Below are 24,168 nucleotides of genomic sequence, written 5' to 3' on the forward strand. Positions count from 1 at the left end.
TGGTAGCATTCGGGCAAAAAGTGGTCAGAACAGATCAATGTCCTGCTATTTGGCGACCACGGCTTCTCGGAGTTCCAACGGCGCACGATGTCTGTCCAAACAATGAGACGCGCACTGTCGCGAGGGAACTTGTGAAAAACAACTCCCGGGCTGGTCGACTGATAGTTCAAGCAGGCAGCAACACAACATCGTGAGCCTATGGCCCTTCTGCGAGGCATCGCAGCTAGGCTTCGGGGATGCTGCCCGCGCTCGAACCGTAACAAAACCACAAAACGCCGTCCTCCTACTGCTCCTACTGCAGCAGAGGCGAAACGAGGAAACGAGTGCGTCTGCTCCCAACTTGGCGCATGCGTTTTACGGTGATCATGTGGACAGAGCCAACACGCAACGCCGGGAGGAGCCACTTCCACTCACGACGTCTTCGTTCAATTTCGCCCGGAGAAGTAAAAACAACCAAAACATAGAACTGACATACGCATGCCTCTGACGTAGGTGCTCACTGTTGGCTGCGCCAGATCCGTGGTATTGACAGCGCTGTTGATTGCTCTTCACGTCGCGCGCTAGAGTTAGCAGATTTCGGCGACTTGGCTCGTTTGAAAGTTTGCTGGCCAGATTAATAAATATTTAGACGGAATTACATCGCGAAACTTGGCATGTGGTCTTCCTATATGATGCTGAAGAGGGCTACATAGTTTTCTCAATATCAAAAATGAAGCGGAGTTGCCCTTTAAAGTGCGGCTCGCAGCTCCCCTCTCTACCGCCTCTCCCTCCCCCCCTCTCCCCCCTCCCCACTTCGCTTCTCTCCCGGTCACACGAGCACTTTCCCAAAACTAGAAATGGAACGCGTTTCAAATCGAAAAAACAGGTTGAGGTTTGGTAGTATTGTGCTGCTGCTACCTTATCTGCAGTTGGACTGCTTTTCACTCAGATGCATTGAAAGTAGTTCGAGTTTCGTTTATTGCTCTTAGAAGTTTGGTGGATTTGTTTGCGGCTTTTAGGCCGGGTCAGTCTGGCCACCCCTGCTCTAGGGTGAAACTGAATTGTATCCTCACCATCACGCGCTTCTCTTTTTCTGTACTCGTGGCATTCGCAACACCTTTTTTTTACAAAGGTACAATTTTGCTGTCGTGCCCCTTTAATTACATAATTTGCAATGTACGAGATTAGCGCAAAGGTACTTGACCTTACGGCTTTTTACGCGCCCTGGAATGAAGGTAATAAACCTCCCCAGTCCAGTATGTACCACCGACCCGAACCTAATAAAATTAGATTTTTTTAGTACTGCATGCACACCTTATATGTTTTATGATCTCGCCGAACGCCAAAAATTATAGGAAAACATTTCGCCGTCATCACAGCTCCCATAAATGAGAGGCCGCTTAGAAACCGCGGCGAAGCCCAGAACCGCTCTACGTTGTAGATAGCTCTTCCAAAGGAAACAAATACAACGAAAGATATGCAAAAATAACACAATTGCTTTCATATATTGAGTCCCATAAATTACTTCGCTGTTTTGAAAACTTAAAGTGCATCTCTTTTTTTCTCTGGTTTCTTGTGGTTTCTGGTTCCATCTTCTTTCGCGCAATAAGCACACATTTTACTCTTGTTGGCTTAAGGCGCTGTTACATTTGTTTTATAAGATTTTTCTCTTACTCTTCTACCTATATTTGCTTATAACTCCCAACTTAACTACAACATTTTCTGTGCACCGTTATAAACACCTATATTTGTTCGAACTAGCCGGTGCTAAGCAAATTTTGTCGCACTTTCACAAGCAGTTTTTTGTTTGTTTTGTAAGCAACATTCTACTAAACAACACTCTGAAATATGAATTAAAGATCTCATGTCGGTTAGGGGATATAGAATATTCAATATTTGTTCTACCTCTTCATTGAGCACGGCGTAAAGCCCAAACCTTGGTGTGACACGTCCCCATATTTAATATATATAGATATATAAGTTTTTTGTTTTTTTGTATTGCAATTCCTAGAAAACCTCGCATGCCGTAATCACAAAAGTTTAGTACAAGGGGTACTCCAATATAAAAAAAAAAAATCTATATTTTACAAAATCGTGTATTTATTCTTAAACGTTAAGATTTTAATGTACCTTTCAAATGACTCTCTGCCTGATGCACTACACTTGTCGACACATTTCTTCCAATACTAAAGACAGCCTTGAAATGTGTCGACGTTGATGGCTTTCAATGTGTCAACACTTTTTTTATTTCACCTCTTCCACAGCGGCAAGTCGTTTCCCGGTGAGATTTTTTTTTCGTCCGGGCAGACAAAATAAAGGCAACACGTGGAGAGGTTGTATAAAAATAGCGTTAGGTACGTGAGTCATGCAGTTTTTGGTCAAAAACTGCTAAACGCTCAGCGCGGAGTGGGTAAGCGCGTTTTCACGGTTAATAATCTATTTTCCTACAACGCGGGACGTTTCTTTTGTAAATCGCAGATAAAATCTTGGTTTACCGTTTTACCCGTAGGAGCACATTTCGAGTCCACCATCTTTCTGACGTCAAAGAAAGAGATGATCATTGTTGTCGCCGCACACTATTCTATCTTTATTTCGATAACTCTCTCTCGCGCGCGCTCTCTCTCTCTCTCTCTTTCTCTCTCTCTCTTTCTATATATATATATATATATGTATATATCTTTTCGTCTCCTTTGTAATGATAAACAAAATGGCTAAAAACATTCGAGCCTTATGAAGTCTGACGGAAAGCAGTTCTATGCCGCCCGGTTTGGTTGAATCCCCTGTGCGATGTTGGACTTGAAGCAATTCCGCACTCTTTTTCTGGTGTTACCTCAGATACTTCACAGGCAATATTAAACATATAATTGAAGTGGCATAGACAAACGACACTAAAGAATAGGAAGGCAATACACTTTTTGGGATGATACTTCAGTTTTTGTTTCCTTTTTCTTGTGTACGAGAAAGTTCAATTTGAAATAGTTCACGTAGTGATAAGTTTTGAAAGTATTTATGTACAAATAAACTTCAAGCAGAAACCGCGAAGTAAAAAAAAAGTAACCCAAAAAGATGGCTAATAATTATTGTAGCTTATTGCCGCTTTCAGACTAACCCGGAAACTGTATTCGCGATGGATTACGAGAGTTTGCCAGAGGAAATAAAATGTTTTTTTCCGCACTATTTTGTGAGTTCAGATGATATTCAAGGAACCTGTACTATACTTGAAAAGACAAGGAATGTATAAAATAGGCAAAAAGTCTTTCTTCCGGCAGTTAAATATTATTTATAACTGCTTTAGGGAACTGTATACTGGGTAATGTTCTATTTGCTTGAATTTAAACGTTATTTTCGTCATTATTCGTGACTGCCAATATTTGTTGTTTATGATAATTGTATAATCATGTCTTCCCTGTGTCTCACAAACTGAAATAAAATATCTTTCTATCTTTATAGTGCCAAACTGCTAAGGGACCTCCGATCATATATAGCGCCTGATGGACCCTTCTATGCCCAACGAGGTTGTTTCTGCGCTGGCCCGTTCGTGACCGTACTGCCTCTACTTTGTTCCGGTCCCACCCTGCCTACGTGACCGGACCGAAAATTGACCACCGAAAGAGCCCAATGAGGTCTCGCCGACGCCCAAGAGAATCTGTATACGCGTACAGCCGCGCGTGAGCCTCGCGTTGACAGCAGGCGCAAGTGGCGCGAAGGATGCTGCGTGCCCAAAATGGCTCGGCAAACCCGAATTTCGAAGCCGAATCCAAGAGTTCGTTTCAAAGAAAACGTGTTTGCCTTGTTAGTACTCTCCTGAGGTGCAGGATTTATGCGAACCGTTGCACCTTTCAGCATGGTCTTCCTTTTCATACCAAGTCCGACAGCTATAAACGCTACCATCTGACTGATCCAATCGAGAGTCTTAGGGAACTGTCTTTGTGCGTCCGATACGGTACAATGGGCACTCCGGTGCGAACTGCGCATGTGCGAGTGTTCAGCGGTAGCATGCGCGCAGTTTATACCGGAGGGCGCATCGTACCGCATCGGACGTGCAAAAACGGTTCCCTAAAAGTCCCTCGTGTTGTTACTGGGTACACCGTTTCCTGGTCCAATATACTCACAAAAAGTAGCTAAAAGAAGTGTTATTGTTTGTTACGTCTGAAAGCAAGCACGAGGTAAGAAAAGTGCTCGCAGGCGTTGCAACAGTGTCGTACATCCCTAAACGGCGGTGACTTCCGGGACACGTCCGATGGGCAGAAACACGAACTGTAATGTTAAGGAAAAGTGATTTCACTGGCATTCGAGACGTATTTATATATTTAAACACTCATTTGCTCACTTGTGGCTTTGGCGAATTGGTGGCATACTTTTCTGGAGTCAATATTGTGAGCGTATATCACAATATTAAGAATATTTTCGCGCATTTGTGCGACCCGTTTTTTGTTCCCCTAACAGTTTTAAATATACACATCCTCGAACATAATGCCGAAGTTCCTGACAAAAAACAAGCGACTTTTGAAACTTTAATTTCACTTGCACGACCAAGATTAGGGATCGCCAGCAATGGCCACCTTTGTTACTCGGTAAAAAACACCATCTTGGGACTCAACGAATATTGCGTGTCAGTTATTTTTTGCCGAGGCAGGTATAAAATGTAAGTCATATATTAGGAGCCACGGAAATCGCAAAAATACTTGTGTAAGTCTTTCTGTAAGCGCTGATTCAGGAGTGCCGTAAAGAGAGCGATCAACGGCTTTTTTATTTGTACATTGGCGTTGGCAGCAGTTTTTTTTTTCTATATTTCATGATGTTTCATGGCGACGGGGATGCGAATGATAGCGTCCCAAATCGAGCCGACCGAGCGGAGTCAGGCTACGAGATGAAAATTTTTCCGCGCTCCATTTGCCGCGCTCTCGTTGCTTGCTGAAAAAAAGAGAAATTTTCTCTGCTTGGGCCGCAATTGTATAGAGTTGGAGTTAGACGAAAAAGAAATAAGAAAAAGTAAGCGAGAGAGCATCGCGCTTTTCCATGAGCCAATGTCATTATGAGTGCCTCCTTCCTCACTATTGTGAGCAGCGAAATGGCCACCCGCTCAGAAACGTTCCAGTTCTAAAAACTTCGTGTCGTTTGCTTTTCCTCTCTTTTTCTTTTTTTGATTACCAAACTCCTAACCGGTTCGTGACAGGCATCGGGGATATGGGTTTTTTTGGTACTTTCTCTGTACAACCATTTTGGCTTTCAGCATTTTGTTTCCGGCGAAACTACCCGGTATAAAAGGGGTAGGGCAAAATAGACTTTTTCTTTGGAGCATAGTAAGCCCACAACTTGTGTTTCATTTATACCCAATATTCTAAATGAATGAGCTTCGCTCGAAAATTCCAAATGCCAACTTAGTAAAGGCGCATATTAAAATAAAATTGCCCTGCAAAAAAAAAAAAGCGAAATTAATGTAAATGCTAACTGTTTAAATCTACTTTTGTCGAATTACGCAGCAAAACAGACATTTCAGTGAAATAAATCTATTAAAATATGACATCTTAATTCCGCTATCCCAAGCTGCCTTAGTTGGAGTTTTAAGTCTCATTCATGGACGGCGGTCTGAAGTTACGCTTGCAGTTGTGTAAATAAAAAAACTTAAATATATCCCACTCCATCTATTTTGGTTTTTAACGATTCATTCATTCATTCATTCATTCATTCATTTATTTTTCGTGCTCATGAACGGCGAGTAGCCTATGTAACGATGCTATCGCGACCTCCAGATGGCTATAAAACACGGCACATAGTGAATGTTAGCGTACACCTTTGAGACATATATTCTTCCATTTAGCGATCGGCGTTCTTTTAATATAAATTGCCCGTAGATTATTTGGAAGACCAATAGTACACATGCATACGCCCAAGTCGAATGCAACCGTTTGCGCGGGCATCGATTGATTGAAATTTGTGAATTCTCAGATATAATATTATCTTAGAATAAAACGAGAGTAAATAGCTCAAGTGTTGAATACAAGTTTAAATCAGTTCCATTAACAGGCTCAACTCTCATTTCAGCTGTAATTATACCTCTTTAAAACTGCAATATATATGTATAAATTTAAACCTAGCAAATATAAAATGTGTACTAACACGGTGAAGTAATGTGATGGGGCACAATAAAGTTACTAACCGGACCACCCAAAGATACGTAGCCTTTTAATTGTTCTCATCTGTGACCGGGTGTCGGAAGATGTTTCTCAGCATCCGAGTAAAGTGTATCCATAGTCATGTGCCTTTAATATGGATATTTTTATTCCTCAAACTTCGTCCGTAATGTGAGTTGTCTAAATTAAGGAGACAAGAATGCTTGCATTTAACTAGTTCTTCCCCGAAAAGTTTGTGTATATAACAGAGTTTTTATATTAAATCGATTTATATTAGCGGGACATGACTATAAGAGATTTCGTTCGTATTAAAAATACCGAACGTTAAGCGTTCTGGAACGACGGCAATAATTTGCGGAATGTGCCTCTTCGGGTCAATATGTTTCATTCCGTGGACGTGTAGGACGATGGCGCCCTATCTGAAAGCACTGGGCTCACGGGGAACCAGCCCATCGATTTGCCCATTTGGCGAATCGGCTCACTCTGATGTAGAGCTCATAATGTGCGTCCCTGGTCCCATATCTTATCTGTAAATAGACGTCTTGTGTATCTGCATTATTTCTGTGAAACTCAAAAAGAAAGATGGTAGTAATCTTGGAGGATGCGTATGGAGGATTAAACGCTCGACTGCAATGGGGGAAAGCACCTCACTCTCACAATACGGCGACATTAATTTCTTTTTGGATTTTGGATCCGCCGAAGGCCCTTGCAAAAGCTCCTACAATACGCAAGCACACGAAAAACGTTTCTGGTTTGGTTTCACCGGGACAAGTTTATGTCAGGTGAAATTTAAAAAGACGGAGGAAAACCGATCACTTTCGGAACACGATAGAGCGTCAGCTTATCAAAGTGGCATCTTACAGAACCTGCTGCGCCACTTCATAACCCTATTCTAAACTTATGAGTTACCTGAACGGTGTCAGGGAAAGCACTGCGTCTGTTTCACATTATTTACTCGAGTATAACTTGCACCGTTAGACGAAAGTCCCTCGATTACGGTTTTCTATGTTGCCGACGCGCCCTCCCATTGGTTCGTGCCCGCATTCTGTTTCCGTTTAGGAAGAACATGGCGGATTTGAATTGAACTCACTCTCGACTAAAGGTGTGGTACCTTGGCGTTCGAAAACCGAACCGCGTTCAGCGGTGTTCTATCTGGATCGTCATATGACATGACCCGCTGGAGTAACTCGAGAGGTTTCGAACACAGCGATGGTGGGCAAGTTAGAAACAATATGGCGCCCCACCGCGCCATATACTCCGTTCACCCTTAAGCTGAAACTAGAAACGGCAGCCTTGAGCGCGAGCTCGCTGGCTTCCGTAGTGCTTTGGTTGCGCGTCCCTGCGGGTTCACACTTCTGTAAGCAAGGGCAGAAAGCTCGCGCTGAAGGCAGGGCTTCTAGTCTCAGCTTAAGGGTGAACGAAATACAGCCGACGACTGGAGCAAGGAGAGGAGGGCGGGGGAAGAGGACTTGTCGCTGCCTCGGATAGCGTTATCTAGCAACGCTATGTTAGAAAACAAAACGCTGTATGGCTACTTCACACGAAGACACCAATGAGTGGAGTGGCAACTGTGAGGGGCAGATAATGCCATTTCACGAAAATTATACCCATCTCACATGGATATAATTTATTACTTTTAGCCGAGCCGCCGAACGTTTTCAATCTCCGCCTAGATATAGCGATGGCGGTTTAGACCCGAAGCGAACTTTTAGACTGAACGGCTATCTTCTTCAAAAGCGACAAATCATTTTCTTAACTTTCAGCAGGAAAATAGAGCGCGTTTTTTTGTAACTAACGTCGCGTATTTCCATGAACTCGAGGACTTCGTTGGCCACCAAGCCAATAACGCCAAGCTCCGAAACCCTGGCGTCTGGTTTGTATTCCTAGCGCGATATTTGAAGGGAAACTAAGCATTCGGCACTCCCTAGTTTATATTTGCGGTAAAGACAACACCAACTTTTTTTTGAGGAACGCCTTGTACTATTGGCAACGTTAAAGGCGCTACGCTGTGTAGTACAGGCTGGCGCAAAAGCACACGCGGAAATTGTTTCGCGGCTGACGGCGATAAAAGTCACTAAATAACTAAGTCTTGTTGAACCAATTTGTTTGTAATTTCTAAAACGTAATGTGCTTATTTCGTATTGTATATTTGTGTATACATTTTATTTGTATGCGCATTTCAATCTCCTCCATGAATTTACCGTCAAATGTTGACCGGCAATTGTCTTCAAGTAAATACATGAAATTAAACAGTTGCCTTCAAAGGGAAGCGAAACGTTTAATTTGATAAGTAAACGTATCAAAGAACGCACTTGCCTCCATGACAAATTACAAATAAAAAATCGAGTCCAAAACCAACTAGCCCAACAATCTACTCTACTGAGATTATAGAGAGTAAACATTTTTTTCTCATAAAAATAAACCGTTTTATTATTACCCGCATGTGATTTGGTAAGTGAGGGAATGGGAAACAAAGAACAAATTTATTTCTCGGCAAATTTGTGGGTTGTAATATTTTTATAAATATACCCTTTTATATTTTCATTTTTTTGTCAAAAAAAAACATCTACGACAAAAATAATGAAAAAATGCAAGAGCGAAACTAGGCTTAAATGAAAAAGATAGAAAAATATACATGCACGCTCCGTGTCGCAATTTTCGACGGCAAAAAAGAAGGAAATCTGAGGCCAACCGCAAGCAGAGTAGACGTACTTCCTTACCCAAATTCCAAATGGTTTGGCAAGGACAGAGCTAACGCGGCCCTAAATAGGCATAAAAAATTTTAAAAATGTGTAAAAAAAAAAGAAAAACTGCTTGCAGGAACGTTGGCGTACACACGAAATAAAAGAGAGCGATGTATGAAATGATAACGGGTCTCCGAAGTCTTCGTCTTTCGATTCGTGAGTTTATAATGATCCTTTCCAGCGTTCAATCACTGTTCTTATCTTGTTCAAGGACGCCGCCTCAGTGAGCCGGCAAATCGCGCAGGAATGCGGGAGGCCGTACTGGTCGATGCAGTGGAAAACAAATGCACGTAAACCGTCGTGGTTCAAATGTAGGTGAACTTTTCATTGAACCAAGTTCAAACAAAGCTTAGGTGGAGAGACAAATGCGACATAACCAAGAACATGAGGATAAAAAGACCATCTTGCGTTTCCCTCATAGTGCTGCTTGCTCCTACGAGGTTCCCGTTCCAATGTTCCCTCTAACTAAAATAATGGGCTACAGTTTTCACCAGTGACCTCGAAAGAAGTTTTCGGATAATAAACGTCGAGTATATTTCCAAAACACAAAAACGCGCACACATACACACAGACACATTATAATATATTTCTCTCTGGTGTTGAAATAACAGCTCAGAAGCTGACATCTTTAATTTATCTTTAGTAAAGCAGATTATATTTTTTACTTTAATTATTTAGGTTACTTAATTAACAATTTCTAGGCTATCGTAATATCCCGAGAGATGCCCCACCCTCGAAAAACACCCTTTCCTATTCTTGGCATGATTTGCTGTTTTTGTTTTAGAAACACCGAAAGATAGTCCTCTTTCATGAATTATAGGGTTCTCGCCAATGATGACCTCTGCAGAAATGGTGGCACCTGACCAGGGCGGGAGATAAGTGAACATTACTGGCTGAGAAGGGCATTCGTCTTTGGCTCATCACCCCTAACAACGTCTCATGACATTCCAGGCGTCACAATATTTGACAAACAAAATTTTCAGCAGTCAGAACTGCTTCGGGCTAGGAAGGTCATCATAAACGTGCTTTGAGTCTAAATATATTAAACAACTATTTCTTTGTTCAATATATCTGAAAAATATTTCTGAGCATTCTGATAAAACTAGAGCACATTACTATGTTCCTGCTGCGTCAAACGAAATTAATGAAGTACGACAAAATATACTTACAATAAAAACAAAACGACAGATAGCTAATTTGCCGGATTCCAGACAGTTTTATCTGTTGTATTTAACAGAAACGCACTGTCATATATCACAAACTAAAGAAGAAGGATACTTATTAAACAGCAATTCACTTTTTCTCTCACCACGTTCGCAAAAACGATAAATAAAAAAATAACAAACACAAAGTAGAGTATAAAGCAACCAGATGCTAATATAAAAAAAATATATGTGACGTAAAAAGAAAGATTGTGCTGCATTTGACGCCGTAAAAAGAATGTAGTCCCACCACATCCCAAAGACGAGCACAAAAGACAAAAAAAAAACGAGAAAAAAAAAACATACAGCATACCTAAGAGAAGAAAATGAAGAAATTTTAGAAATGTAGTTCAAAAATAAGGATTTGGGTTTGGTCGTATGATGGCCCAGCTATCTCTGCTTTCTGGCATATATTGCAAACGCCGGCTACTCACATCAACACCCTGCACTATCCTGACGGCACGCTACGTTTGTTGTCCTCTTTGTCGGAACCAAGCAAGGAATGTAGTTTGCTGATATACGATGCGACTCTACAAATATGGACGATGCTGCCAGCATATTTCGTGGTATTTTGAATGGCAGAATAAATGGTGACAAAAAAATTAAAAAGCAGTTTTCGATCAGTTTATGGAATATCGTTCGGAAGCATGGTTGCTATAAATGCCAGTAATGGAGGTCGAACATGTGGGTTCGCTTGAGTGGCCAAAGTGATGCCTACGCTACGTCTGAGGTGTCGTGGAATAATTCATAAACGACATGACAAGTTACGTCCATACAAGAATATTAGGCTTTCGATTTAGACTTTCGTTTGATGTTTAGGAAGTCACGAAGCTTGTATTTTAATTTTCTCGTAAAAAACCAAAAACGTATTAAATTCCACAAATAATTGAAGACGTTTACACCCCTCTGTAGTCCCGAATTAGAGCGCAGCTCTTGAGGAGGAGGAAGGAAGTGTACGGAGGGCAGGGTATGCTTCTGTTTTTCCTGCACACCCTCCTCTTCTGTTCCCCTCCCGTTTAGCGGAATAATTTCGCTAAATTTCACGCAAAATTGAGCGAAATGTTCCCCGCTACATTGAGCGGGGAAATATTCGCGCTAAACTTGGCTAGAAATTTGACAACATTTTCCCGCTAAATTTAGCGGGGAAACTGAATTGTTGTTGACGTCACGTGACGCCAACTTTCTTTATAAATTTAGCGTCACGTCATGTCTGACGTCACGAGGGTAAACTTTTCCCGCTAAATGTGGCGGGAAAAGTCACGTGACTTCATACGTAATTCACCGTGCGACGTCATTATAGGAAACACCCCATAATGCAACGCGCGGTTCCGCCGACGCCGCTCAACCCGGAAACGGGCGCCTATAGCTGCGCTCTAAAAAAAACCTAGTTCTCCCAAGCTTTGCAAGAGAACAGAATAAGTAACTATTTATCAGACACATTAGCACTAATGGGATTAAGTGTGAAGAAAATGTGTACGCATCAAATCATGACAGGAGTGAGTAGATTAAACGAAGCTAAAGCAAGACAAAATAAAAACTGAAGATCGACGCATTTCATGTACAAATGGAGACTGCAGTGATTAAAATGTTAGAAAACAAGAGGATTCAATAAATAAATTAAAGCAGCGCAGAATTTGTCTTTCTTGGTGTTTATCGATTCCTAGTTACTATATCTGCGATTAGTTGAACCTCTTGAAAATTAATCTTATGTTACTATTCTGCGTCACTGTAAAGAGAAAAATATTTCAATGTTTTTTATGCACAGCATAAGTAGAAGTAAGAGAGGCTGCAATAGAAACCCATATATGCTACGAAATTGGATTGGGAAGGAGCATTCCATGACTACATCAACAGAAGAGTTTAGGCGTGCCTTTCACAAAAAGGCCAAGGTACAGTTGACGCGAAATCAGAAAAATTCAAAAAAAAATGATTGAATCTTTTATATCTTATGCCGAACATCTGTCATTTCGAACAAGCCACTTCTGTTTGGCACAGTAATTCGCTAGAGAGGTGTGTAGGAGTATTTATGGCGTTTCCAAGAAATGAAAAGCAACGGACAAGAGGCCGGCGCCTACAATGACCTGACTCTTTTTCGAAATGCGGTGTGCTCCTTAATGGTCGAGTGCATATGTTCTCTGGAGCAGGGGCGTCCAACACGCAGCCCGCGGGCCGCATGCGGCCCGCGACTTGCTGGGTCGAGGCCCTCAGGCAACCGGCTACGCGTCCCGGTTCCCATGTATCGAGCGCTGGAAATGCCACGCGCCATAGTGACCTCATCTCGTCGATTCATTTTCGCTCGTAAAGTAGCTCTGATATTTTAACGTATTCACATGGTTTATACTTATCTGTGTTTATTTGCCCTTTGTTTCGCTTCATTTTTTGCTTCCCAGATTTTTGTAATGTACAACAATTCCACTACCAGGCTGAAAGCGCGAGCTATTTGTCGAAGGATGTGTCTCGGCTGCGCGAACTCTCGATCAGCAGAAGCAACTGCCAAAGATATAAAAACGACAAGCTGGGAATTCTAGCCTTTAAAAAATATCCCCTTTAACAGAGAAGCATCTGTTCAGATTGTTATAATAAAGATGGTCAGGAAAGCAAGAACTGCCAAATTAACTGAATGTTTTTAGACTCAGGCATGTTGAGCTTCGTTAATTCCTGAGTGAATTGAGCAACGGGAACGACAGTGTACAGTCTCCGGCAATATGGAAGACCCACTGGGAGCGCGTGGCCGAGGCGGTGGCTGGCGGGGGCGCTGCGAGCGCTCCGGGCAATTCCATTCTGCTCCGAGGGAAGGACGCTCACTCGGGGCTCAGCACAAACAGATAAGCGCGTTTCGCTTTAGCTGAGCCCGAATGAGCGTCCTTTCCTCGAAGCAGAATGGAATTGCTCGGAGCGCTCGCAGCGCCCCCGCCAGCCACCGCCTCGGCCACGCGCTCCCAGTGGGTCTTTCATATTGCCGGAGACTGTACGTGTTCTCTTGTTCTATTAAGAATACCAGCAAGTTGGCGGGGCGGTGTCATTTTAATTCTTGTTTTCACATCAGGTCAGGACGCGAAGTATTCATATAAACAAATGAAATCTAAAGATGTCGCAGGCCAAACTGCGACTTTACCAAAAGAATAGAGCACGAGGTATTTTCTTTTTAAAAACTTCTAAACACCCCCCCCCCCCCTCCCCCGTCTTAGGTTGGCCCTTGATCTTTTCGGTGTGGGCCATCTGGCCGCCACACTCAAATGAGTTTAAAACCACTGCTCCAGAGGGTCGCTGATGTTTTTGAGGTTTACCATTTCGTTCACATTCCAAATTAAAAACACTTACGCAACCGGTACGGTGAAATAGAGCGAAAGCTGAGGTGTGACGTTAAAGCCGCTAACGTGTTATTTCGGAACAGATGGACTAAATAAAAGGTAAATAATGGACGTTTCGTATTAAACCGTGTAACACAACGGACGAAAATAAAATGTGTAACCAACGAGGGTGTACTAAGTAGAGAACATTTCAGCTGCTTGTGCAAAAGGCGATTGTGTTTACGTACCTCACTTCGGTATAAATAGTCACACGCGCTAAACGAAAAGCGCCGAATGAACAGGGACAAGGAAGCAGGCAAGACGAAGTACACTTTCAAAGGAAGGTTTATTAAGACAAACGACACTATTAATAACGTATTTCTGGCAAGTCGGTTAGAACGTAAATCTGTATTTTTCAGCTTCATTGACGGGGCACCAAAGCACTTGCTCTTGCCTTGATTTGTGATACAGAATGCATCGTAAAATTCTTAGGAAGTTTAATCTTCGTATCTACCGATAAATGTTGGTTGTGCTAATTCTTGGTCACTTGGGTACCTTTCCCCTCGCACTGCCCGATGGCCCGGCGGGGACTGTTTTACTGACCATGCATGTTATCTAGCTTGCTTGTTATCTGGTTATAAGCGGACCGTGGAATATTTTGGCGGAGTGCCGGAAATGGCCCGCGCCGACACAGAGCGCGGTCAGCGGCGCGAAACCGTGAGGTGTGCCACTAAGAATTATTACTATTCTTCATGTGGGTGATTCTCGCATTGCGCCATTTAATTTTAATGTCAACGACAACGAGGAAGTTTCTCCTCACACAACCGCCTTGAGTGGTAGAGCCAACAATCCAGGAGCAAGAATCCTGTTTTCTTTTTCTCTTCTGGCAATCATCAAGCTCGCATCCATTTTAGTTATGTGGGCACCCTAGCTGCACAACGCGTTCGGCCGAGTTGCCCTCACGTTAAATATGCGAGCGGAGAATCAACGAGAAAAAAAATAAAAACAAACGTACTCTTAAGTCTTTCTCTCAATTAGGCTGCCCTTTTTCTATTGAGCGATCGTTGCTGTGTACACCCACCTGACACAATCTGCAGGAGCAGCAGAAGGACACCCCAGCGAGTTCGCTGTTTCGTCGGACGTGGACGGCGTGTTTCAAGCTCCATATCCCAGCCGACTGCGGTACATCCATGAACGCGGCTCTCGCCGACCAGTATCCTCTCGACGCCACTCGCGAGTTCACACCCGAATCATGTCACATTCTCCCCTCGTCAACATATATTTATATCTGCGAACTCGCATATTCACTTCTTCCTTTCCAAGACGACGTGCTGCACCGCCGAACAGGGCACTGCGCTTCGCGCGTTTGGCTCCGAGGAGGCAACGCGGTGTCGCCAGCACCGCCTCCGACCAACTGAAGCCGGCTCCAACGATACCGACTCCCAGCAGCGACTGTAGCGCCCTCCTGGTGTTCGAGCGGAGTGGGAACGGGCTCTGCACTCTCCTTCTTGAAACTTCGCCCTCCCCCTTTTTTATCTTTCACTCTTTCTCTTTTTTCTTCCCTCTCCACTTTGCCAGATTCCTTCTCTTCTCGCAAATGTCTGATCTTGGAAGCGCACGCTCCCCCAAGTTCGAGTGCGCGTTTCAGTGAAGCTCTTTCGAGATGGGCGGTTTTGTGGTCGCTTTGCGGTCTGAGCCAGGTGTCGCTGGCGTTGGCGGGGGGGGGGGGGGGGGGGGGGGGGGGGAAGCGTGAGTCTTCAGTGACTGGTCGTCCCGCGGGGAATGGTGATGAGAAATGTAGAAAGAAAGTATTTAAAGTCGAATTGTTGTAAAGCGAGGACAGCTTTCTTTAAATAGCTAGCTGTTCCAAGACTTCATGATTTGGATCTGATTATCTTGCAGAACCCTGCCGAAAAATCGCGATAAAAAGTTGCATAATATTTCGCGAAAATAGATTGTTAAATTTTCGGAGACCATTTTCCATTAGCTTAGTGTTGTATGAAGTCAAAAATCTTATAATGCCGTCTTTGGACTTAGACGGTGGATATATTTTAAAGCAGGATATTACTGCGAGAGATGAATTCAATTTACCGTTTGTATCATTGGTGTAAAAAAAATGTAGGTCAGAATATTTGTGGCGGCAAATATGATATCATGAAAAGCTTGTATTTTAATAAATAATTTTTTGTTATTTTTTTAATTTTATTTTATTTAGTTATAACCACATCAGATAAAAACTACACCCGCCGAGAAAAAATATCGCTGAGAAGCGGCATTCATGCTAGATATACATTTTTTCGTGAAACAAATATTACAATGTCTCTTTCATGGCCATGTGAAAATAAATGTATAATACAAATTTTAATTTAAAATAATAGTATCATTTTCGTATGGATTAAATAGAAAGCAATTCAGTTTTCTTTTTTTTTTCTTCAAAAAGCATGGCAATGCGGAAAGTTAAGTTCGCAGCTGCATTTTTCAGAGAGAATTGGCTAGACACTCCAACATATGAGCCTCTGTATATATTCATTATTAAACACTAGATATTCTGAACTCATATTTGATACCGAAAATAAAAACAGAAATGAAGTGTTCAACATTACCAAAACGTGAAAACAATATTTCGAAGAAATTATTTAGTTACAAGAATAGAACTGTTGATAGCAACCCCCAAAAGTCTGCTTTTTAAGTATGATTTCTAAATACCTAAATCTGAAAGACAATAGATAAATATTTACGTTCTCCTCTTAAATTTGTTTTTAATGTTTCCATGGCTAAAAGAACGTTTCGGCATCTTTTTAGGGCTGCGTCATACGTTTTAAGAAGCTATACGTTAAATATTACAACCTGTAATCCACAGTTTTTATAATATTTAAGTGATGGGATCTTCTTATTGAAAAAAAGCTGATCTGTTAACACATTTTATTGACAATTATGTCTATGAAATGTATTACTGAGTTTGGCGATTGTGCAGCGCGAGGAGTGGAGTGTGCAAGGCATGGTACTGAGATCCTTACCGCTCAAATAACTTATTTTTTCTTTTTGCGGTGACGAAAAAACAAAAACATTACCGTCCATTTTTTCAGATATTTTTTTAAATACGATTTTGAATGTCTTACAATATTTTTATATTGACGATTTTTTTTCGGGGGAAATCATATACCGGGTGTTTCATTTTAATTCAAACAAATTTATTACAAAACATTCGTAAAAGATGCACTAATACGGTTCGTGCACGTAAGTTATACGGCCAGGAGGATATTATGTGGGTGTCTAATATTTCGATAAGTCGGCTGACTAATTATAACTTGGTAATTAACTTTTTTTAAGTTGTGAAAATAGACATATAGTTTTAATTAAAAACTTACTGAGAATCATCAAAAGGTACTAAATCAAATCTTTTTAGAACGACTTGAAGCTCTTGGGATACACGGAAGCGCTCCAGAGTTACCACCCGGGTAGCAGGCGCAAAGCTAGCAGCGGCAAAACGCGGATGTAATTTCGCTAATCAAAAAGTTAATTAACGAGTTTTAATAAATGATCTAACTTATTGCAAGGATTAGCCACCCACGTACTGTCCCCCTGGCCGTATAACTCACCTGCATGAACCGTATTAGTGCATCGTTTACGGATGTTTTGTAATAAATACATTATAATAAAAATGGAACACCCGGTACATATATATTGTATAGACGTTTTTACAAAGACATTTTTACAAAGTGCTGCCGATACAAATACATTTACCGTTGTAAATGCGAATAATATCGTTGAATGCTGAATTTAATTGCACAGCCCTAAAATAAAAATCTTGAACTCTCGGGCTAAAGTTATCTACACAAATATCCACACCCTTTGATTTATTAAAAACTAGGGCTGGGCAACTAATCAATTTACATATCAATTAATCAATTATTTCTTTCCTCGCAATCAATTTTTTTAACCGGTTCATCAGTAAATTTGTGACGAACAACAAGAAAGTAAACATTAGACGCTTTCAACACGCAGACGTGGACGAATACACCTGTACGAAGGGCGAATTTCAGGTAAAATTTTAACCTAAAGTAAACTGTGGGGGCCAGATGGGTAACTTTATGGGCTCTCAACTCGTCAAATACAAAGCTGGGCCAAAGTTTACGAAGCGCAGCGATTGAACGATCACGACGACGATTTCGCGTTTTTGTCGCCGGCATCCAATCGGCGCGCTCCGTGAGCTTTGGGTTCCAACTTTGTGTTTGACGAGTTTAGGGCTCCAGACAGGTGCAGGAGTTCACGCGTCTCCCGGCCACTTCAGCGCCGTGTGAGCGACCGTTTCGTTGAGCAGAGGCTACTGCGTGCAACCAAGGGAGGACGCACTTGCTGGTGAATGACAACGAACCTCACCTCTGCTTCATGCAGCTGAATTATTAATATATGAGCGGGAGCGTCTCTGAACTGTTCTCAACAACACATCGAGGTTGATTCACAATTGAAATTTTATATTGCGCCGTTTATTGCATATTCAGCAAAAACGAAATGAAAGAAGGAATTTCGACTTTAAAAAAAATATGCATCGAAATTAACGAGACCGATGAATTGATTGAATAATCAATTAAAGGTTGGCGATTATTTGGGCTAAAAATTTTAGTTGGCGCCCAGCAACGGTATCTATTTAATAGCCTTGTAGACTTTTATAAAAACATATTTCTACATGTTGCAATTATGCCCTTTTTGTCAAATAAATAAGAACTTTATTACCAAAAATATATAAAGAAATGTACTTTAACAACACCATTAATACAGAAAATGTGCGGCAATGGGTCCGTGAAGGTTAATTTTAGGCTTGAATCGTTAGGCTCGAAAGACCTTAAAGTAGGTACACTATAAATAAAAATAAAAAAAAACTCCTCAAAACAAAAATTATTTATTGGAAACAAATAATTCAGAAAAAGTAGTCATTTCTGGTTTAAAATAAAATTTTCACCCACCACCGGGTGATAATTACATTGTAGTACGAGTACTACCCCGCGTCGGTTATCCTCAAGCATAATCAAATGCAAGTATAATTTCTTCAAACATACTAGGTATTTAAGTCTTCTAAATATAAAAAAAGCGTTCATATTTTAAATGTATAAAATTTTGTTATATGTTTTATGTATGAATAAGATATAGCGAGCCTATGTTGTCCCAGAAACTTTTTGCTAGAAGAACCCAAGGTACGCAGAATGACTGCCGAGAGGAGTTGGATGTAATTCTAAATAAAATATGGGACTCTTTCCCACGTGGTGTTGGACTGAGACCGAATCAAGAGGATGCTACCATGCGTAATGACATCGGGTCATCTTGGGATCTCGTTGATGCTTCGTCATTATTATGTGGACATTTTAGCAAAAAATATTTCTTACACTATAAATATACAGTATAAATAAACGAGACATAGAAAACAGGGAAATATTATTGGCGCTGATGATCACTTGAGAAGTTGAGCAGTTTCGGTCCTTCACAAGACGCCCTACCAGTATTTCAAACGGTGAAAAAACTGTGGTTATGTGTAGTTATATATTAACCGATTAAAACAAATTACCTTATAGTTTAGTGTTTTTATTTGAACGGAAAAAAGTATGACTAAAAATATTTAAGAAATCTTTTCTACATCCTGTGTAAACCTATTGAAATCCACAATTAAACGCAAATACGAATTTGGCTTCGTACAAATATAATATCAACCCTATGTCTAATCTTTGTATGAGATGCATTCTGCCACCTGCTTGGACGAGATAGCAGCGCACAGGGTCGCCACGCGGAGGATATGGTGTTCGAACTCCAAGTGCCAGCTGCTTCAGTTTGCTTTCGCTGATCTTCCAGATTTTTCCAGTGGAATTTTGTAACTTACCGCTTATTCTTCTCTAGAACGTTCTTAGCGGTTCTACCTCTTAAAAAACTGTGGACAAACGCACGTGTAAAATGTCATTGCTAGCAGCATCGGGTATATCGCGCGACTGTCGCCGCCGCAATATTGCCACGCGCGTCGGCGAGCGAGCGCGTGCGTGGCCGAGTGGTTACCGCGCTTGACTCTCGACCGGAAACCCAGTGTTCGATTCCTGGGAAGGAGCGATGCGTGTTTTATTTATTCTTTCAATTTAGGCTGCCGGTAAATTCGAAAACCCAGTTGCTTTTCGAGGTCCGAATGTTCAACACGCCGAACCTTCTACGCCGATTGTTCGAGAAGCCCACGCGTGTACATAAGGGACTCCGCGTGGAGAGCCGCAGTCAGTCTCGCCCCAGCGTTCGATACAGCTGTTACGCCGACTCCCGCGACACTTTGTTGTTGTCTTCTGTTTCTTTTTTTTTTGTTTTGGGCACAAGTTCGTCCCAGTATATGTTTCACTTTCCTCAGTTATTCTTTGTTTCGTCACCTAGTCATTCGTTTCAATATGTACACTTCCCATCTTTATGAAAGACCCACTCAGAGCAAGACGCCGAGATAATGGTTTCATATAGTCCCGAGAAAAAAAAAAGAAAACTCAACAAAAGAGCCAAGCGCTGACGAGGCACATTTCCTCGCTTGGAACAACATGAAGTTGTCCAATAAATGGTTGTTTCAGTGGCTTTGGGCTCAATTTCCGAACTAAGTAAAAATGTGCCATATTGTACCCTTTCTTTATATGCGTTATTGGAAGCTATCAGGAGGCGCTACTAAGTACATTGTGGCAATTTATCGGATGAATATAGGACGCAATCAAGCAAAAAAACACAAAATGAAAGACGTTTACGATTCGTTGTAATGCTGAATTAGAGTGCAGCTCTTGAGAAGAAGGAGGAGAGGGTACAGAGAGTAGAAGTTGCCCCTCCTCCTCCTCCTCCCCTCCTCCTTCCTCTCCCCCTCCTCCATCCTCCTCTTCTCATTCTCCTCCCCTCCTCCCTTCATTCACCTCTCCTCCTCCCCTCCTCCTCCCCCTCACTCCCTTCTCCCTTGTGAGTCACTCGTGACCCTAGCGACCTTCACGAGTGAAGGTCGTGACCCTTGTGACCCTAGTGACCTTCACGAGTGAAGGTCGTGACCCTTGTGACCCTAGTGACCTTCACGAGACCTTCGAAACGTCACTCGTGAGGTCACGCGCGGTACATTATGGGACGTTTCCTATAATGACGTCATACGTGACGTCACGTGGGACGTCACAAGTGACCCTAGTGACAGTCAAGACGTTACTCGTAACCCTCGTGACATCACACGTGACGTCACGTGGGACGTCATTATAGGAAACGTTCCATAATGCACCGCGCAGTTACGCCGACGGCGACGACGACGGCGACGCCACTCAAGCCGGAAACGGGCGCCTAAAAACTGCGCTCTAAATAGCAACATGGGCGCACGGTAAGAATATGATTAAGACAGCGACGACGAGCACGACAGAAATCAGAGGCTGAATTCACCGAGAATATTATAGGTTAAGACATTTTCACGAAGAAGTTCGTAACTAAGAAATTGCTAGGATGTGCCGGAATCGAATCGGCATGTAAGAGGTGGCTCTTAGGAACGGAGAGGGTTTCAACAGAAAATGTGAGGGAAAGAAAATGCCTTCCGGTGTTTCACAGTCAACGAAAGCTCCAAAAGAGAAGTGTTGCTATCGCGATGGTAGGGGACACCTTACTTAGTTCACCAGATGCACTTTTTGAGCGGAGCTCTTAGGCGCCCGTTTCCGGGTTGAGCGGCGTCGCCGTCGGCGTCGGCGTAGCCGCGCGCGTTGCATTATGGAACGTCACAGTTTGTCCGCTGAATTTAGCGGGGAAACTGAATTCGTGTCGGGGCCATGTGACGAAAGTTTTGCAGCTAAATTTAGCTGAGAAACGTGGCACGCTAAATTTAGCGGGTTTGGTTTTCCGGCTAAATTTAGCGTAAAAAATGACGTCACGACTTCGTGTCAGCTTCCCCATTAAAAAATTCAGCGGCAGGAGGAGAGGAGGAGGAGTAGCAGGGGAGGAGGAGGTAGGAGGAGAACTAGAGGAAGAGGGGAGGTTGTGGAGGGGGAGGATGGCCATACCCTCCCCTCCGTACTCTCCCCTCCTCCTTCTCAAGAGCTGCGCTCTAGTTTCAAATTAAGAGGTTTTTAAACGTCTTTCTTTTTAGAGCGCAGCTCTAAGGGGCTGAGCGGCGTCGGCGTCGGCGCAACCAAGGTCACCCCAAGGTCATCCCAAGGTCACCCGAAGGTCACGTGACCCCCAGAGGTCACGTGGCCCCTCCCCCAGGGTCACGTGACCCCCAAGGTCACGTGACACCGAAAGCCACGTGACCCCCCCCCCCCAAGGCCACGTGACACCCCCGAGGTCACGTGACCACCCCCAGGGTCACGTGAACCCCCCGCCGAGGTCACGTGACCTCCCCGATGACGTCATCGGCATCCGCATCGTCCTCGTCATCATCACTAATGACCTCACCGGCATCCGCATCGTCATCGTCATCATCAGTCAGGTAATTCTTGTGATGTTAGTAACTATCGTCCTGTTTCCCTACTCAATGCATTTTCAAAGGTTTTTGAGAAGCTGGTGTACAATCGTTTGTATAATTATTTTAAAAGAAAGTTTGTTCTTGTACAGCACGGTTTCGTCAAAGGCAGATCCGTCGAGACAAATCTGTGCACATTTTTAAATTTTGCTTTTCCAATTATTCAGTCTCGGGGCCAAGTAGACGCAATATATCTGGATATGTCCAAAGCCTTCGATAAGGTCAATCATGAGCTGTTATTGCTGAAACTTAGGGACTATGGCCTGAGTCCTGAGTACAATACCTGGTTTAGGAGTTATCTTCATAAAAGGCAGAACTGTGTAAGGGTATCTGACTTCTTGTCTCGTCCATTCATTTCTATATCAGGAGTGCCCCAAGGCTCAAACCTTGGACCTTTGTTGTTTCTTATTTTTATAAATGATTTGGTGTCGTCCGTAAAACACTCTCAATTACTTATCTTCGCAGATGACGTGAAGTTGTTTCGGGAGGTCACCTCAGTCACTGACTGTACTTTGCTGCAGGACGATCTTCGTTCAGTGGTAGAATGGTGCAGTTCTAACAATCTTTCCTTAAATCCGCGCAAAACAAAAGTCATGTCGCTGTCAAGAAAGCGTCACAATTTATCCTATGCATATGTTCTGGAAAATGAAACGATCTGTCGGACCACGCAGATGCGAGACCTAGGTGTTCTTGTGGACGACCATTTTTTTTCCTTTCTCATGTAAACTCCATTATCAGCCAGTCATTGCGCACACTAGGAATAATGTCTCGCTTAACTAGACCATTTATCACTCATCACTGTCTCTTGAAATTATATAGTACCCATGTACGTTCGAAACTAGAATTTGCATCTGTAGTCTGGAACTGGATATCTATAACAGCAAGTGAAAGTATAGAACATGTACAAAAGCGATTTGTGCGCATCATTTACGACCGATATTTTGGAAGAAAGTGTTTTTATGAATATAATTCGATTTTAGCAAAATTAACATTGTTCACCTTAGGTAAAAGAAGGTCCATTCGGGATGTTCAGTTTTTACATAGGCTAATTCATAATGCAATAGACAGCCCTACTCTCCTCACCTGTGTCCACTTTCGCATACCACTTAGAACGAACTCTAGAAATCCTAGAGTCTTTTACCCAGACCTTATTCGAAACGCATCACCGGTTTCGCGTATCCAACATGTTTTAAACACGCAATTTACTGACGTCGATATTTTTAGTACAAACCTGTCTTTTGGAGAACGATCATTTTGATGCATGTGTTTTTAATTGGCATATATACACGTTTGTGTGCTTGCATGTCTTTTTTTCACAACTCTTTATTTTGTCTACTCTGTATTTTGGGTGTATTTCAATTGTGTGTGCTTAACCCAGTAGGCTTTCGAGCTGTTGGTTAGCACAAGAGAAAAATAAACATTGATTGATTGATTGATTGATCACTGATGACGTCACCGGCATCCGCATCGTCATCGTCATCATCACGGATGACGTCATCAGTGACGTCATTGGTGACGTCACCGACATCCGCATCGTCATCGTCATAATCGCTGATGACGTCATCGGAGTCCGCATCGTAATCGTCACTGATGACGTCATCAGTGACGTCACTGATGACATCATCGGCATTGTCACGTGACCCCCCCAGGTCACTTCACCCCCCCCCCCCCCCCCAGTACCCTTCCCTCCTCCTCCTCAAGAGCTGCGCTCTAATTCGGTGTTACAGGTTGTTGTAAACGCCTTTCACTTTTTTTTGTCGACAACAAAACTGGCGTCGCAGAGCTAACGCAGGGCTTCTTGACGTCGCGTCAGCGGGAGTTTGATCGTACAGTCGCCAAAAATGCTTATCACAGGGATTGGACCCCTGACTTAGGCTTTTGTTTGAACAGAACCCAAAATCAAGAGCATATTGGTTTGGCAATTACAAAATGTTTTTAGGGTCTTCTTAAGTAATATTTCTGACCCTCATTAGTAAAAAAGTTTCTTTTGAATCTGGCCTCGGGTCTCTTTGCACAATCATTCGAGTGAACCGAAATTCCAGTATCACCCCTTCGTCTATATTCGACAGTGACCCTTGGACGTTGTAATTGCTTTTCCCCGTGCTCTTTTTCGGAAACGTTGCTTCCGCCCTTTGTTTGCCGTCGGGAACTACTTCAACCCGCTTTGTTCCTAGCGTTGTTTCCTCTCCGGGGATCGCTCAGATCGATGCCAATGGAAGAAAACATTGGAGACTAGAGGACGAAAGGAAAACGGAAGGAGGTAAAGGAATGATAAGAAGAGAGAGGGACACACACACAGAAAGAAAGAGAGAGAGAAAGAGATCCTCCGCTGGGGCGTGC

This window comes from Ixodes scapularis, unplaced genomic scaffold, assembly GCF_016920785.2.
Source record: "Ixodes scapularis isolate PalLabHiFi unplaced genomic scaffold, ASM1692078v2 PGA_scaffold0__279_contigs__length_252992795, whole genome shotgun sequence".
In the NCBI taxonomy this organism is placed as follows: Eukaryota; Metazoa; Arthropoda; class Arachnida; order Ixodida; family Ixodidae; genus Ixodes; species Ixodes scapularis.